Genomic DNA, 14633 nt, shown 5'->3' with positions numbered 1-14633 from the left:
ATTGTGTTGGTAGAAGAATAAATGGAACTGTGAGTTGAATCATACCAATGAACACTGATTAAGCCTCTACCGGGCGTCACAAAATTTCATCTATATTACCTCATTTAAAGTTTGTGAGTGGGTAAAAGGACATTGGGCATGAAGATCAGTGTGGACCCAGGGTCAAATATAGACTTTTGCTCCTCCATGTCAGGCTAATGTTCCCAGTTACACTCTTAGAATCATTACTCCTGGTCCATAGAAGATTCTCAGAAAACACTGTAGTGACCAAATGAATATATCATCATCTGGCGTTCTTAAAAGAGTAGCAATATTTGGAGGACTTCAAATTTCTATACTGATCATCTTATTGTAATATCATCTTATGCTGCAGTTTGAAGTAAAGATAGTATATGTGCATATTAACTCTCAAATAAAATAGCTGCTGAAGTTGCTCAAGACAACTTATAAACATGAACCAACATGTCCAGAGGAAACCAGAAGCTGACTTGCATCAACCAATTTTTAAAAGGGTATCCCATATTCATAAAACATAAAAACATAAAACATAAAAAACTAGACATATATTTATTTTTTGCTGTCTAAAGGATTTACATTAGTATCACAGTAATTTCATTTTTTTGTAAATTTTCTAATCTGTAAATTTAAGTGTCTTTTATTTTATGCATTGCTGTTCTGTCAGTTGTCCCTTTTTAATGCTGCTAGTACATATACTTTAAACAGGCTCTGCCTTTCCAATTCTCTGTAGTATGGAAAACCGGATGATAGAACCAGTTAGAATTATGCTTAATATAAGAGCAAATATATAGTGTGGAAAACCCCACATGAGGTGTGGTATCTCTCTGTCCTTAAATCTCAGAATCCCTTTACAATCTAAGCCCTGTCCCTGGTGGTCAAGATTGTAAAATAAATGACCTCTTGATAAGTGAAAGATAGGTGTGCTTGCAAACTTTCTGAGAACTATTAGAAATATCTAGCTTTATGCTAAACCTAAACATATTTTTCAATAGTAAAAACAGTCTTGCAGTAGAGCAAGGCTTTTTAAAATCTGGATTACAGGCTACTTCCTAAAAATGAAATATGCAACTAGGATTACTCATAACAGTGGAACGCAGTAGGGGGAAAAATGAGGAAAACTGAAATCTTTATGCCGTGCAGGTAGAAAAAGTTTCTTTCAATGAAAAGACAATGTTAAGTACAGTACATTTACAACATGACATCTTACTTCTCCCTTTGGGAATTAATCCCTTTAGGGTATAGGTATTTGAGAAGGGATTTCAAGATGGATAGTATTCCATGGTTAAGATATTTCTCCCAGCCTGCAGGATACGTTGCAAGGGGGAGGGAGTGGTGAGAGTTAAGAAAAGACAAATTATCTTTCTTAAATTCCACATATGAGTGAAATCATATGGCATTTGTCTTTCTCTGACTGACCTATTTTGCTTAGTATAATACTCTCTAGCTGCAACCATGCTGCAAATGGTGAGATTTCATTCTTTTCCATGGCTGAGTAATAATCTATCTATCTATCTATCTATCTATCTATAGATATATAAATATATGTATATGTATATACACATATATATTCCATTTTAATAGATAATCCATTAATCCAATAATCCAATAATCCATAATGGATAAAGAAGATGTATATATATAGAAGATGTTGAATATATATTCCACATCTTCTTTATCCATTCATCAGGTCAGTGGACTACTTTTGGGCTATTTCCATAATCTGGCTATTTAGATAATGCTGCTATAAACACTGCAAAGGAAAAAACATGAAAGAGAGGCAAACCAAGAAGCAGACTCCTAATTCTAGAGAACTGATGGTTAGCAGACAGAAGGCGGGGGGCATGAGTTAAAAAGGTGATGCAGATTAATGAATGCACTCGCTCTGATGAGGACTGGGTGATATATGGAAGTGATGAATCACTGTATTGTACACCTGAAACTAATATCACCATGTATGCTAACTGGAAATTAAATAAAAACTTAGAAAAAAGAGAAGTTATCAAGAACTCCACCTCATAATACAAATAGATTAAAAATGTCTAGAACCCCATGTCTCTTTCCCTCTTAACTACAGTTTTATTAAAAATTGATTTTAACAGTTGAGGAACTTTACAAATTAATTGACATAGTTTAAAAGTACCTAAATACCATTGCAACTACAGTATGATCCACTCCTGATTCTCCTTCCTTGTTGTCATCTTCTTTTTCTTTTTTCCCCCAATACAAAGAGAAATCTAATCTGCCACAAATATTTGATTCACCTCTATAACAACATAAAATGATAGAAGATAGTACTGGAAATTGAAGTTGATTCTAAAGGAATACAAATCAAAATAATGTTCCAGATGGGCATTTGGAACATATTACACAATGTTGAGATAATAAGACAATTCTTGATCGACCTCAGTGGGAGCCTAAAGTGTTATACAAGCAGTCTTCCACAACCTCCATGTTCCCTCCCAACCATTCATCCCTCACTGTCAGTTATTTGGGGGATTTCTGGAAAATGGTATGCGCTAGCCTTGTAAGACATCTTACATTTTCATTTATTCTGTCAAAGATCGTAACACTTTTGTTGTTGTTGTTGTTGTTTTAAAAAGACTTTATTTCTTTTGGTGGTTTTAGGTTTACAGAAAAAAAAAATGAGTAGGAAATACAAATGGTCCATATCTCCCTATCTCCACATCTGGTTTCCCCAATTAGGAACATTTTGCATTAGTGTGATACATATGTTACAACTGATGAGCTGATATTGATACCTTATTATTAGGTAAGGTGTATAGTTTACATTCAGTTTCACTCTGAGCTGTGCACTCAGTTTTGACAAGTGTATAATGACATGTATCTGCTGTTAAAGTATTATACAGAGTAGGTTCACTGCCTAAAAATCTACAGGCTTCTCCTAGTCATTTTCTCTTTTCTTTTCTCTTTTGTTTTCTTTTGTTTCCTTTCCTTTTCCTTCCTTTTTCCTTTTCCTTTCCTTTCCCACAATCATCTTTTTTAAATTTAAATTCAATTATCCAAGGTATAGTACATCTTTAGTTTTTGACATAATGTTCAATGGTTCATTAGTTGAATACATTTTGCAACAAATAAACTACCCATGACTTAGGCTGGACACATATTTATTTCTTTTGATTACAAATGACTAAAAAAAAACCCCTGAAAAACAATAAAATAATAATGTTGGATTCTTTAGGATGCAAAGCAATTGCTCTACTGAGTATCAAATATTTGGCACTGGTGTCCTGAAAAATAGGAGTCACTCCCACCAGCTGATCAATCAGCTAGTCTGACAGCAGGGCTAGCAAATTAGTGTCATTAATGATTTCCCTGGCGGTGGGAGGGTAGCAAGGGCATGGGGATAGTTTGTAAGAGTCTACTATAGAAAAAGATTAAGAAAAAAAAAATCAAAAGGGAAAAAAAATCAAAAGGGGGTGGGATTATGGACATTGGGGAGGGTATGTGCTTTGGTGAGTGCTGTGAAGTGTGTAAACCTGGTGATTCACAGACCTGTACCCCTGGGGATAAAAATATATGTTTATAAAAAATAAAAAATTTTATAAAATAAAAAAAATAAAAAAAAATCAAGATCCAAAGAAAAGTGGTTGAAATAGCAGTGCCTGTTTGTATTTGTTCAAGATACTCAAGCAAGAAATCGTATGAGATCTGTAACATTATAGTGACAGCAACAGCTCTACTTACTTAGTTACCTTATATAATTTTCTCAACTATTCCATGACTGAAATAGAAACAGTCCATTTGACATGTGAGGGAACTAAGACTCAAAGAAGATAAGTAATTGGGTCTAAGGTTCCAAAACCAGTATCAGTGGGATCAGTGGGGGCAAAATTTGAAATGTGATCTGTTAGCTTCTAAAACTGTATTGGTTCTTTCCTGAAGTTTCTTTCCCAAAGTTTCCTAACTTAATACCAATACTTACATTTATCTTTGCTTAACCTTAGTCCTAGCTCATGCTACCTTTTTATCTTAGAATCAGAGAAACTGAGTGGACTTCCCAGAGAACCTAACCACTAACCATACTCATCGCTGCATAGGCAAAGAGAGAACAATTATGTAGTCATTACTGTTGTCAGAAGCCATTCCAGTGTCTCCAGAGTGGTATTCTTCTTTCAGTGTAAATAGTACAGAATTATTAGAGACCACATGCTTTAAATCATGTTTTAGGGGTCAATAAAACAAAAACTAGTGCCCTTATTTACATTTCATGATCAATAAATGGGTCACATGCTGCACTAACATTCATCATACTCTCACCAAAAAATCTTACACTGGAGTTTTCAATAGCATCTCATTTTCAACAGGCACCAAGCACACTTGGTACATGTATAAATATACCAAATTGGGTGGGGGGAGGGCATGGAGTTGAAGGTTTCTGTCACCTTCTTCTTCAATCATTATTCGAGGGATCTAAAAATTCACAATTGTATACAAATGACTTTTTTAGTTTGTGGTATTATTTACTGGAAACAGGAAAGCTTATCATAACCCCTGCTCAGACTTATAAACAATCAGTGCTGGAAATATTGTTAAGCATCTTCTTTTCTAATTACTTTCCTGCACCACTCTATAGACAAGGGGTAGAGGCTCAATGAAGTAACATGGATTTATATAATAACTTGGTTTTGAAGAATATAGAAGAGCAGACATCAAGTTCAGTACATTTTGCAAGGGACCACAGACTGTATCAACCACATACTTACTAATACTGACCATATTTGGAAAATTGCCTATCCTAAAATTTCTAAGTTATCTTCAGGACACCTTAATGAGCAATACCTTCCATTTGCTTAGACTCAAAGTTTTTCAAACAGCATATGTCTGTAAATTATGGGAACCACATGAAGGGCTGGATACTCTGGATGGAGAAACTTAGGCTAGAAAGTTACATTGTAAGTTGGAGGACCATCTGCTCTGATTTACCAGGCAATGTCCCAGTTTACACTGCTAGCCCTATGCAATTATTAATAGTGCCCTTTTCACTATCAAGGATTTCTGAGTTTGGACAACAAATTTTATGATCATGCAAGTTTTAGAGCAACTAAATATCACCTCTAGTTTCCTCCCATGAGAGCCATTAATTTCTTGCATAGATATGCAATATTCCTTACTAAAGGAAAATGCTATTATAAAGGAGAGCCTTGACCATTAGTTTCAACCTAATATGAGGTAATTTATCAAATACTTTTTATCTGATACTTAAAATATAATTGATTTATTAAAGGAGTGAGATATCAGAAAGAAAAACGCTGCATCACAAGGCAAAAACAAACAACAAACCAAAAAAACTTCAAACAAAAAACCAACTAACCAAACAAAAAACCACATTGAGAAAAGGAATAAAAAGTAAATATGAGGAAAACATTCACCTATCTTCTAATATGGCCTATAGATAGTTTGGATTATCGGTATATTAGTATTTTTATTTCTGTTGAGGAAAGGACAAAGTTAGATGAGTTAAATAGAAAAGATTTAGCCTTGGAAGTTAGAAGAGAATGGTCTGTAGAAAGGTCATCTAAACTGCCATAAATGCAAAATCATTGACTTTTGCTTGAACTTACAGACAAATGTGTGTGTGTGTGTGTGTGTGTGTGTGTGTGTACACGCGCGCGTGCGCACGTGGGAGCACATGTGCCCTTGAGTGTGTGTAGTTGTGTGGAAAAAATACTCAGTTGATATGGTTTCCATGAGAGGGAGGAGCCAAACTGAGCTATCAGAGTTTATAATTCAATGATGAAAAAACAAAGAAGTGAAGGATTTAGTGATTTAATGAAATAGTATAAGTCTATGTTAGCTGTTTTAATTGAGTACAGTTGACAGGAAAAAAATTTTAATGGAACCTGTAAATGTAAAGTATCTTATATTCACTTCTTCCTGTCCTAATAAGAATTACTTTTTTTTCTTTATTTGAAGTTACAGGAAACAAGCTTGTTTTCATTTTAATGTACTTCATATTATGTCTCTATAAGATAAGAATCCATCAGTAACATTGTATAAAGAATGTTTCTATGAATTTTCTGCATCAATATCTTCCTAGGACTTTCTACAGAATCCATCAAAATAAAACATTTCCCTACCACTTAGTGTTGGAAAGAAACTGGCATTCTGTTCAGGGAAACTTTTCTCAGTTCACAATCCTACTAGTCTATGCCATGAACCCTGATTTCAGAGTACCAAGTTTGATATTTTTTCCTTCTAAGTAAATAAAGCAAAGGAATTCTGTGTGTCACAGAATCTAAGCTTTATAGTGGTTGACATAAACTCCATTCCAATGTTACAACATAGCTACTTCTCTTTGTTTTTTTCCACCAGGAGAATAATACATTCTGAAGGGCTTTTATATGTTCATTTTTCTTGAAGTATAAACATGCATGAATATAAAATTAAATATAAATTTTGTGTTATAGGTGTTTGGATGAATGGGAATTCACATCTTCCCTTTTTAATAATTCCCACTAATGTTTTTTTTTTTTCATTTTCTTTACGTGACTGATATGTCCAGTGATTTTGTGTCTTTAGCACAGATTAAACACACTTTATGGAAAACTAATTACAAGTGTTCCTGTTTTGAAAGCCATTTTTCCAGGAGAAATCTATAAATGACATCAGGGTACAACTTGGGGAAAATGGACATGCCTGAATGAATGGATCATAATCTCCATGTTTCCTTTCAATTCTCTTTACTCTTTTGTTAATAAATGCTTTCAGAAATTCTTAGTTAAGACCATATGTCAGGTTTTTATTTTAGGGTGAGAACATGGCTATGGAAAATTTATTAATAGCTCACTACCTTACACTTTTAGTAGAGCACTGATTTCATCAAATTGTTACTTGATTTTCCAGTTTCCTTTCTTTTACTAAATCTAACAAAAGGCGTAAGTATAATTACCCAGACACCTCCATACCACATGTATATTGCTTAACCATGCGAAGGTCACTAGACATTGATTAAACGTTACTAAAATTATTGGTTATAAAGAAATAATTCCAGACTAACTCTGGTGCTAAGACACAGAGACAAAATAGGAGGATTTGATCTACCAATAAAAATGACTTCAATTTGGTTGACCCAATCTCGGCTTTTTCTCCCTTCCATCGTACTTTAGCAAACAATACAGTAGGAACAATGCTGACATGAGCACTTACTGGTTCTCCAGTAAAAGTAAATATAAAAACAAATATAAATAACAGTATTATTGTAATTTTGCTTTATAACTTCACACTTTATTTTCTGTAAGATTTAAAGACAAATTTATAAAAAATAATTATAAACATATGTTAATGGATACACACTATATATATACACACTATATACCACAAGGGTGGTAAGCTGTATGGGAGTAGAGTGTCTGCATGTGATCCAGGTTCATGTATGGAACTCTTAACATCTAGTCTCTTAACAGTTTTCAAATATACTATACAGGAGTGTTAACTATACTCATCATGTTGTACATTATATCTCCACTATTTATCTTGTAACTAGAAGTCTGTGCCTTTTGGTCACATTCACCCAACACCCCACCCCCACCTATGGCAACCACAAATCTGATCTAGCTAATCTCTGATAATGTGGTTTCATTAAAAATAAAGCATGCCATTTCACAACATCATATCAGATTATGCACATCTAAATTGTCTCAATAGCATATCCGCCAAGCTCTCACACTGTTTGAAAACTAATAGTACTAGAAGCAAATGGACCATTGCATAGGCCACCAGAGGAAATGCCTGGAAAGTGATGGAGCTGTCACACTTGCTGCATAGGTGAAAAACCTAGGCCCTCTGTCAAAATCTGACATGAATGCTCCCCTCCTGGACTGTTTTCACGCCTATTGCCCATGTGCCATCCCTAGTTTCAAATGGCTGGACAAATAATTAGTTTTCCCAACACAGAAATGGAGGGTGCAATTGCTCTCTTGCAAGAAACTCTAATCATCACCATTCAGCTGTGATCCTACTGTCATAAGACTGGTTTGTACCCAATGAAACAAGACAAAATTGATAGATTGCATTCTATTAATTAGCTGAAGGGAAAGTAGAAGTTCAGCAAATTCGTAAGCTGAATTTTAAGTTGAATGAGGTTGTTGGCCTTGTACACATTTGATAACATGTGTTATTACATACTTTAAAATTTTTTTCCAGGTAAAGAGGAATTTTAGTTCTCTTCAGATCAAATCTTCATTCAGTCAAGGTAGATAAAACTATCATCTTTCTGAATTACTACTCTAAATCTCCATTTGCCTTTTAATTTGGGAGTACCAAGGGAATTGTTGATCTGGGGTAGCAACACCACAATTATCAGTCATTATGGAAATAAATGTCAATTAAAACCACAATGGGATACCACAGCACACCCACCAGAATGGCTAAAATAAAAATCCCTGATAATTACTAAGTTTGGTAAGGATTCATATCCTCTGCTGGTGGGAATATAAATTAGTATACAAGTTCAGAAAATTATCAGTTATCTACTAAAAATGAACATATAAATCACACATAAATAATCATACATCCAACAGAAATGTGGACATATATGCCCCAAAAGACATGTATAAGGCCAGAAGCACCACAAACCAGTCACAGTAGAATAGTATATACTTTGAAAATTAAATTACTCCTGTAAATAGAAATCTCACATAAATAATATTGAGATCAACAAGCCACACAAGTACAAACTCTACCAGTCCATTTGCATAAAACTCAAAAAATGTAAAATAGTGTACAGTATTAGAATTCAGTAAAGTGCTTACCTTATAGATGATTGGGATTTCTGATTAGAAAGAAAAAAGTGTACCTTTAATTTTGTTGGGTATATTTTATTTCCTAATTTGAGGGGTTATGACACATATTTCTGGGCTTTGTAACAATTTATTGAGTTGTTCACCTATTATTTGTGTACTTTTCTTAAGTATATTTCAATAAAAGCTTTAATTGACCAATGATATATGATTATTTTATATGTCAAAAAAAAAGAGACAGAGAAAAAATTAAAACCACTTAATTATTCCACTGGTGCATTGACACTGAGTCTTTTTTTTTCTCCTAAATATATGTTCATTCATGAACAATTACTCCACATTGATAGTTTTTCTAGGATAACACAAATTACCAAATTTTTTAAGGAAAACAAGGAAGACTAAATAGGACAAGCATCTATATATAATCTAGAATAACGAAACATTAAACAACAATCAAGCAAATAAACCCCCAAAACCATCAGATTCAAAATAATCTTTGTCTTTTTACTGTTGGATTTTCCTAATTTTTAAAAGAAAATTCTGGTACAATATGAAAAAAAAAACCCTCACATGTTAGCAAATGAAATCTAGAGTTGTAGAAACCCTTCCTATCTCTTTCTTAGGCAAGATTTTTCTCCCTAGTGATTCTTTGATGACTGCTTTGCTTCTATTTATTTTTTTTTTTCTCTTTGTTCACAAATAACCATCTGCATGCTTGATTTTTCTTTTCCATGTTGGTCATTTTTTTCTCTCATCATTTTCTCATTTGTCTTGGTCCTCTGCATTCTAGGACTACTTCAGTTTGCTTTCCACAAATCTGATGACATTATTTGTTGTCTCCAAAGGCAGATTTACTTCTTCTGTTACATTTTCTGTTCCTTTTCAGTCCTTTGCATTTCAACGTTTTCAATTCCTATGGTTTCTATTTCGAAGTCAATCAATGCATTTGTAAGGATGACAAAAGTTTTCCTAATGTAATTTTCTTGTTTCTGTATTAATTCATTGTTCTACATTTGCTTTACCTCTGAGGCTTTCATGTCCTTTGTCAAGGAAACATTATCTAAACCATGTTTGGCTTTGTTATTGCTGTTACTGCTTGTTACTGATTAGAAAATGTGATAAAAATCTATTGAAGGGTAGTGTTCTCAACAAATATGTCATAAGAATGACTCTTAGCTCTTGATCCTACTGACAACCTGGTTTTTAGCAGAAAGCATCTGTGCCTCACTGTTGAAAAGTAGACTGTGAACAACCTCAGGCCTAAATTCTAGTAAGTAGCAAGAATTCACATAAATCACTTCCGCTAAAATGTTCATGGACACTCTTCTCTCCCAACTATTGTTCTTCTGATTCTGATCTAATAAGTACTAAAGAAACACACACACATGCAGTACTACTGTCTCTGGTCATATTATTACCACACATATAATGTCTATTGGGACTACCTAACTTTCTGCTTGGATGCAATACACTTCTCTAAGTCCTTCTTTTTTCTCTGCCTTTTTCAGAGGGAGCAGGAGGGATAATTCTTGAATGGATTTAGGTAATGACTAAAGAGGAGTGTGCAGGTATGATTACTTAACTTTCTCAGTGACACAATTCTTGAGTCTCTGAGTCAGGGAGCTGAAAGTAAGTGAAGGGCTCAGAATCTGTCTATATTGTTTAAAGCCATGGGTTTGCTCTACTTCAGATTGTGAATTTTTATTTAGTGATGTGGAATCTCCCCAGAAGGTAATAATAGATTGGCTGAAAGTCCCAGTTTTGAATGTTGTCATAAATTTCCACCCTTCTCCATGCCCTTAAAACCATTTTTGAAGCTTCATCAAGCACAGTTAAGTTGGTAGAACGTTAAAACAACAACTATTTCTGTTATCTTAAACTATGACAAAAAAAATTCCATCAGCATCATTTGGAGAAAAATTCAATCTTCCTCTAATATTTACTCACAACCAAAGTTATTCCTGAACATCTGTGCAATACCACTTTGACACAGATGGCAAAATACTTATTAATAAAATAGCACATGTAAATATTTGGATCCATTTCAGTAAAACTGAGAAAGCCACAAAACCATCTTACAAAGTAAATTTTCATTGCTGACGCAATATGCATCTTACTGTGTACCAAAAGTGCTGCAATTTTCTTTAGTAGTTTTTGAAATGAACAAGTAACATTTATTTTCAGTCCCCTTCAATATAGCGGTGAGATGAGTTCATTTTCATTTCATAGCTGGCCAAGTTCCACTTTTATCTCTTAGAATTATACAAGGTCTATATGCTGCTTGGGAACTGATAAGGCCCAGTCTTCTAAATACAACCTAACTTTTCTTTTCCAAAAATAAATAAAAAGGAAAAGAGGGAAAAGCCTCATATTTGAGAAAGTCTTTTAACAATATATCACATATCAAAATTTTTAGACTTGTTTCTGATAAGTAAATTTAAAAGAAATCATTCCTATAAACTTTCCAATTGTTTTCCACTTTTTTTTCATGTTGACTGTTTCCTATAACCCTTTAAAGTTATTTTGTCATTGTCAGTTTTCTTGCATCTATTTCATTTGAACAGTTGGGAATTTGATTTTCTCATACCTTAGACCACAACACAGGTTTCTTGCTGTATGTTGAGGTCTTGTGGAGTAACATGAAAAGACCTAGATTTGAAGAACAAAGGTCTGGGACTGAACATGACGTTTGCCTCATAGTAGCTCTACCCATGCTGTAAGCCTTACTGTCTGGTCTACAGGGTAGTGTTAATCTGCAAGTGTTAGCTGGTCTACACCAGAAGGAGTATGGAATTAGACTACAGAGAGAAAGCACTAAAACATTTCATAGCCATTTTATAATTTTAAGTCTGCAGAATAATGACAACTAATAAATAAGTGGACCTATGTATTCTGTGTCTGACTTTTAATCATTTTATTTCTCTGGTAATTAATGTTTGCAAAAACATTCAGTCTGCAATGGATTCAAATGGTTGAAGGGATACATGCATCCCAAAGTTTATAGCAGCATTATCTACAATAGTCAAATTATATAAATAGTTCACACAGACATCAAGAATACCATGAAGAATGGATAAAGATATGGTATATATGCTATTACTCAGCCATAAAAAAAGAATGAAATCCTCCCATTTGCAACATACATGGAGCTAGAGAGTGTTATAGTAAGTGAAATAAGTCAGACAGAGAAAGACAAATACCGTATGATTTTACTCACATGTAAAATTTAAGAAACAAAACAAATAAACAAAGGAAAAAAGAAAGAGAAAGGCAAACCAAGAAACATACTCTTAATTATAGAGAACAAGCTGACGGTTACCAGAGGGAAGGTAGGTAGGGGGATGGGTTGAGTTGGTGTTGCAGATTAAGGAGTGCACTTGCTATTATGGGCATTGTGTACAGTATTGTACGCAAATGTTGAATCACTATATTGTACCCCTGAAGCAAATATACATTCTAGGTTAACTAACTGGAATTTAGATAAAAACTTAAAAAAAACACACACACCAAAAACATGACCCTTAACCCATGGAGTCTGAAGATCACTGAGCTTGTAAGACGCCCAGTGAGCCAATTAACTTCTTGGGACCTCAATTTTTCCATCTGTAAAATACACATAATGATCCCCACTTTGTCTTCCATATAGGGTATATCACTAATAAACAAAATTACTTACTCATAAATTATTTGTAAATTATAATGCATCTTATGAATATACAGTTATTATATTCTAAGCAATAATCATTCGGGAAATAGCAGGGCATCTCAGCTAAGAGAAGCTTGGCATTTGTTAGTACCCAATAAATGATTGTTGACTTTCTGAAAGAATACAAGTACAGAAACTTTGGCATCAGACAGGACTACACTCAACTATCAGAGTAATTTGTGATTTAAGGACAAGTCACATAATTTTTCAATAGTACAGTTTCTTCATCTGTTAAATGAGAACAATAATACCTTCTACCCTTTAGCATTTTGAGTAGTCAATAAAACAATGCAGTAGTCAGCATTTAGTACTTGGCATGTGGAAATATTCAGTAAGTATTAGTCTTATAACTTTAACCTCTTTCCCTTTGCTAAAGACACTGATTGGTTATACACAGTTTCTTACTTAGTTCTTAGGAAAACATAACAAGATAACTACCATAATCTTCATTTTCTTGCCTCTCCCCCCTGCTTTTTTTGTTTGTTTGTTTGTTTTTTGTTTTTTGAGAAAAAGAAAGAGAGCGAGAGCTTGTACTTGTGCAAGCAGGGGCGGGAGAGAGGTAGAAGGCAAGAGAGAATCTTAAGAAGGCTCCATGCCCAGAGCTGAACCCCGACACAGGGCTTGATCTTCAGACCCCTGAGAGCATGACCTAAGTGGAAACCAAGAGTCTGATGCTCAACCAACTGAGCCACCCAGGCGCCCCCATCATCTCCATTTTCAAAAAAGAAAGCTAAGACTCAAAGAATTAGGCAACTTTCACAAGGTCACATGGGAACTGTAATACTACGTCTGTTTATAACAAAATGTTGTGACTATTCCTGCCAAAACCCATTTCCCTAGGGTCTTTGAGGTAATGAGAATCAATGTCATAGACGTTCTCCTTTTAGACACTCTTATTTTTGTTTGTAAACTATGAGGGCTTTTTGCATAAAAAGCAATCTCAGCAGATTTAATGACACACAGAAAAAGATAACCACACATCACTTCTCCCACTCACCAGGCTGACTTGCTGGGCTCCTCATGCTGATGGTGGCCACTTTTCGTGTTCGTCTCTGAGCCTCTTTACATGACTCCGTTTTGAGGCTACCAAAAAATAAATGAAGAAAAGATGTTTAAAGAAAAGGATACTTGCTTCTAGAAGGATCTCCATATATTAATGACCACAACAATAATTCAAATGTACATAGCACCTACTTTAAAAAGCTTTTAAAGAAACAAAAGGGACTAAGCCACTTCACATATTTGGGGTTTTGCATCTTGAAAAAAGTACACTGTCGTGTTTATTAGAATTCTCAGAACATGACAAAATATCTACCATTCAGGCATTCATTAAATTCCTTTCTTTTTTTATTAAATAGATAAGTAGGTCAAACTCATGTTCAAATACATTTATATAGCTAAAGAAATCAACCTTCCACTCCAGAAGTAAAAATGGTATTTTGTTATAGTTTGTCATAATGTAGACCTGAGAGAACGTATTTTTGCTGTGTCAGTCAATCAACCTGCCATTTCAAAGGTTAATTTGACAATGAATTCAACATGCAAATCCCAGATTATCCCTTGTGGTTTCAGTAGTTAATCATTGGATGAATCTGATAATCTGTTATCAAAAATAATTATGGTCTATTTATGCAGAAAATTTCAATACAATCAATTAAAAGCTAAAATCTACTTTTGGAATAGTTGTAAAGTTGAAAAGGGGAAATGAAATGTTCTTTTTGAATTAGAATCTGAATTTTCCATTGTCTTGATGACTCTTTCTCTACTACTTTCCAGCTCTGTGTCAGCTTTCCTGCACAACCCACAGAAAGAGAAAAGGTTAAAGGAGAAAGGTAAGTTGACCAAAAAAACCACAAAAAAACCCAAAAAACAAAACAAAAAACAGAACAAACAAACAAACAAAAATACAAAGTAAAAGCTAGCATAGGACAGTTTTTATTAACTCTAAATAAGTATAATGAGGTGAAAAGCTTTCTTTTTTTTCCACCTTCCTTAATTGAAATATACCTGACATATAACATTGTATAAATTCAAGGAGTACAACACGTGAATTTGATAGTAACTCTTTCTTAAAAGAACTGGAATGTCAGTCATGTTCCTTCAGACCTCAAACTTGTATGCCAGCTTTTCTACATGACATTACTCCTTGT

The 14633-nt window shown here is 34.1% G+C and overlaps 1 protein-coding gene across 6 annotated transcripts in view; it reads right to left on the bottom strand.

Moving 5' to 3' along the window:
• Positions 1–14633, bottom strand: part of LINGO2 (leucine rich repeat and Ig domain containing 2) — a 1169724-nt gene that overhangs the window by 486779 nt on the left and 668312 nt on the right. For all 6 annotated transcript variants that reach the window (XM_032307279.1, XM_032307283.1, XM_032307282.1 and 3 more), the window contains one exon: positions 13481–13566. The gene's annotated coding sequence lies outside the window, so the exon portion shown is untranslated. The remainder of the gene's footprint in view (positions 1–13480; positions 13567–14633) is intronic.

This window comes from Mustela erminea, chromosome 12 (genome assembly GCF_009829155.1).
Source record: "Mustela erminea isolate mMusErm1 chromosome 12, mMusErm1.Pri, whole genome shotgun sequence".
Lineage (NCBI taxonomy): Eukaryota > Metazoa > Chordata > Mammalia > Carnivora > Mustelidae > Mustela > Mustela erminea.
The sequence above is the reverse complement of the archived record's forward strand: the minus strand, read 5'-3'. Positions and strand labels throughout refer to the sequence as shown.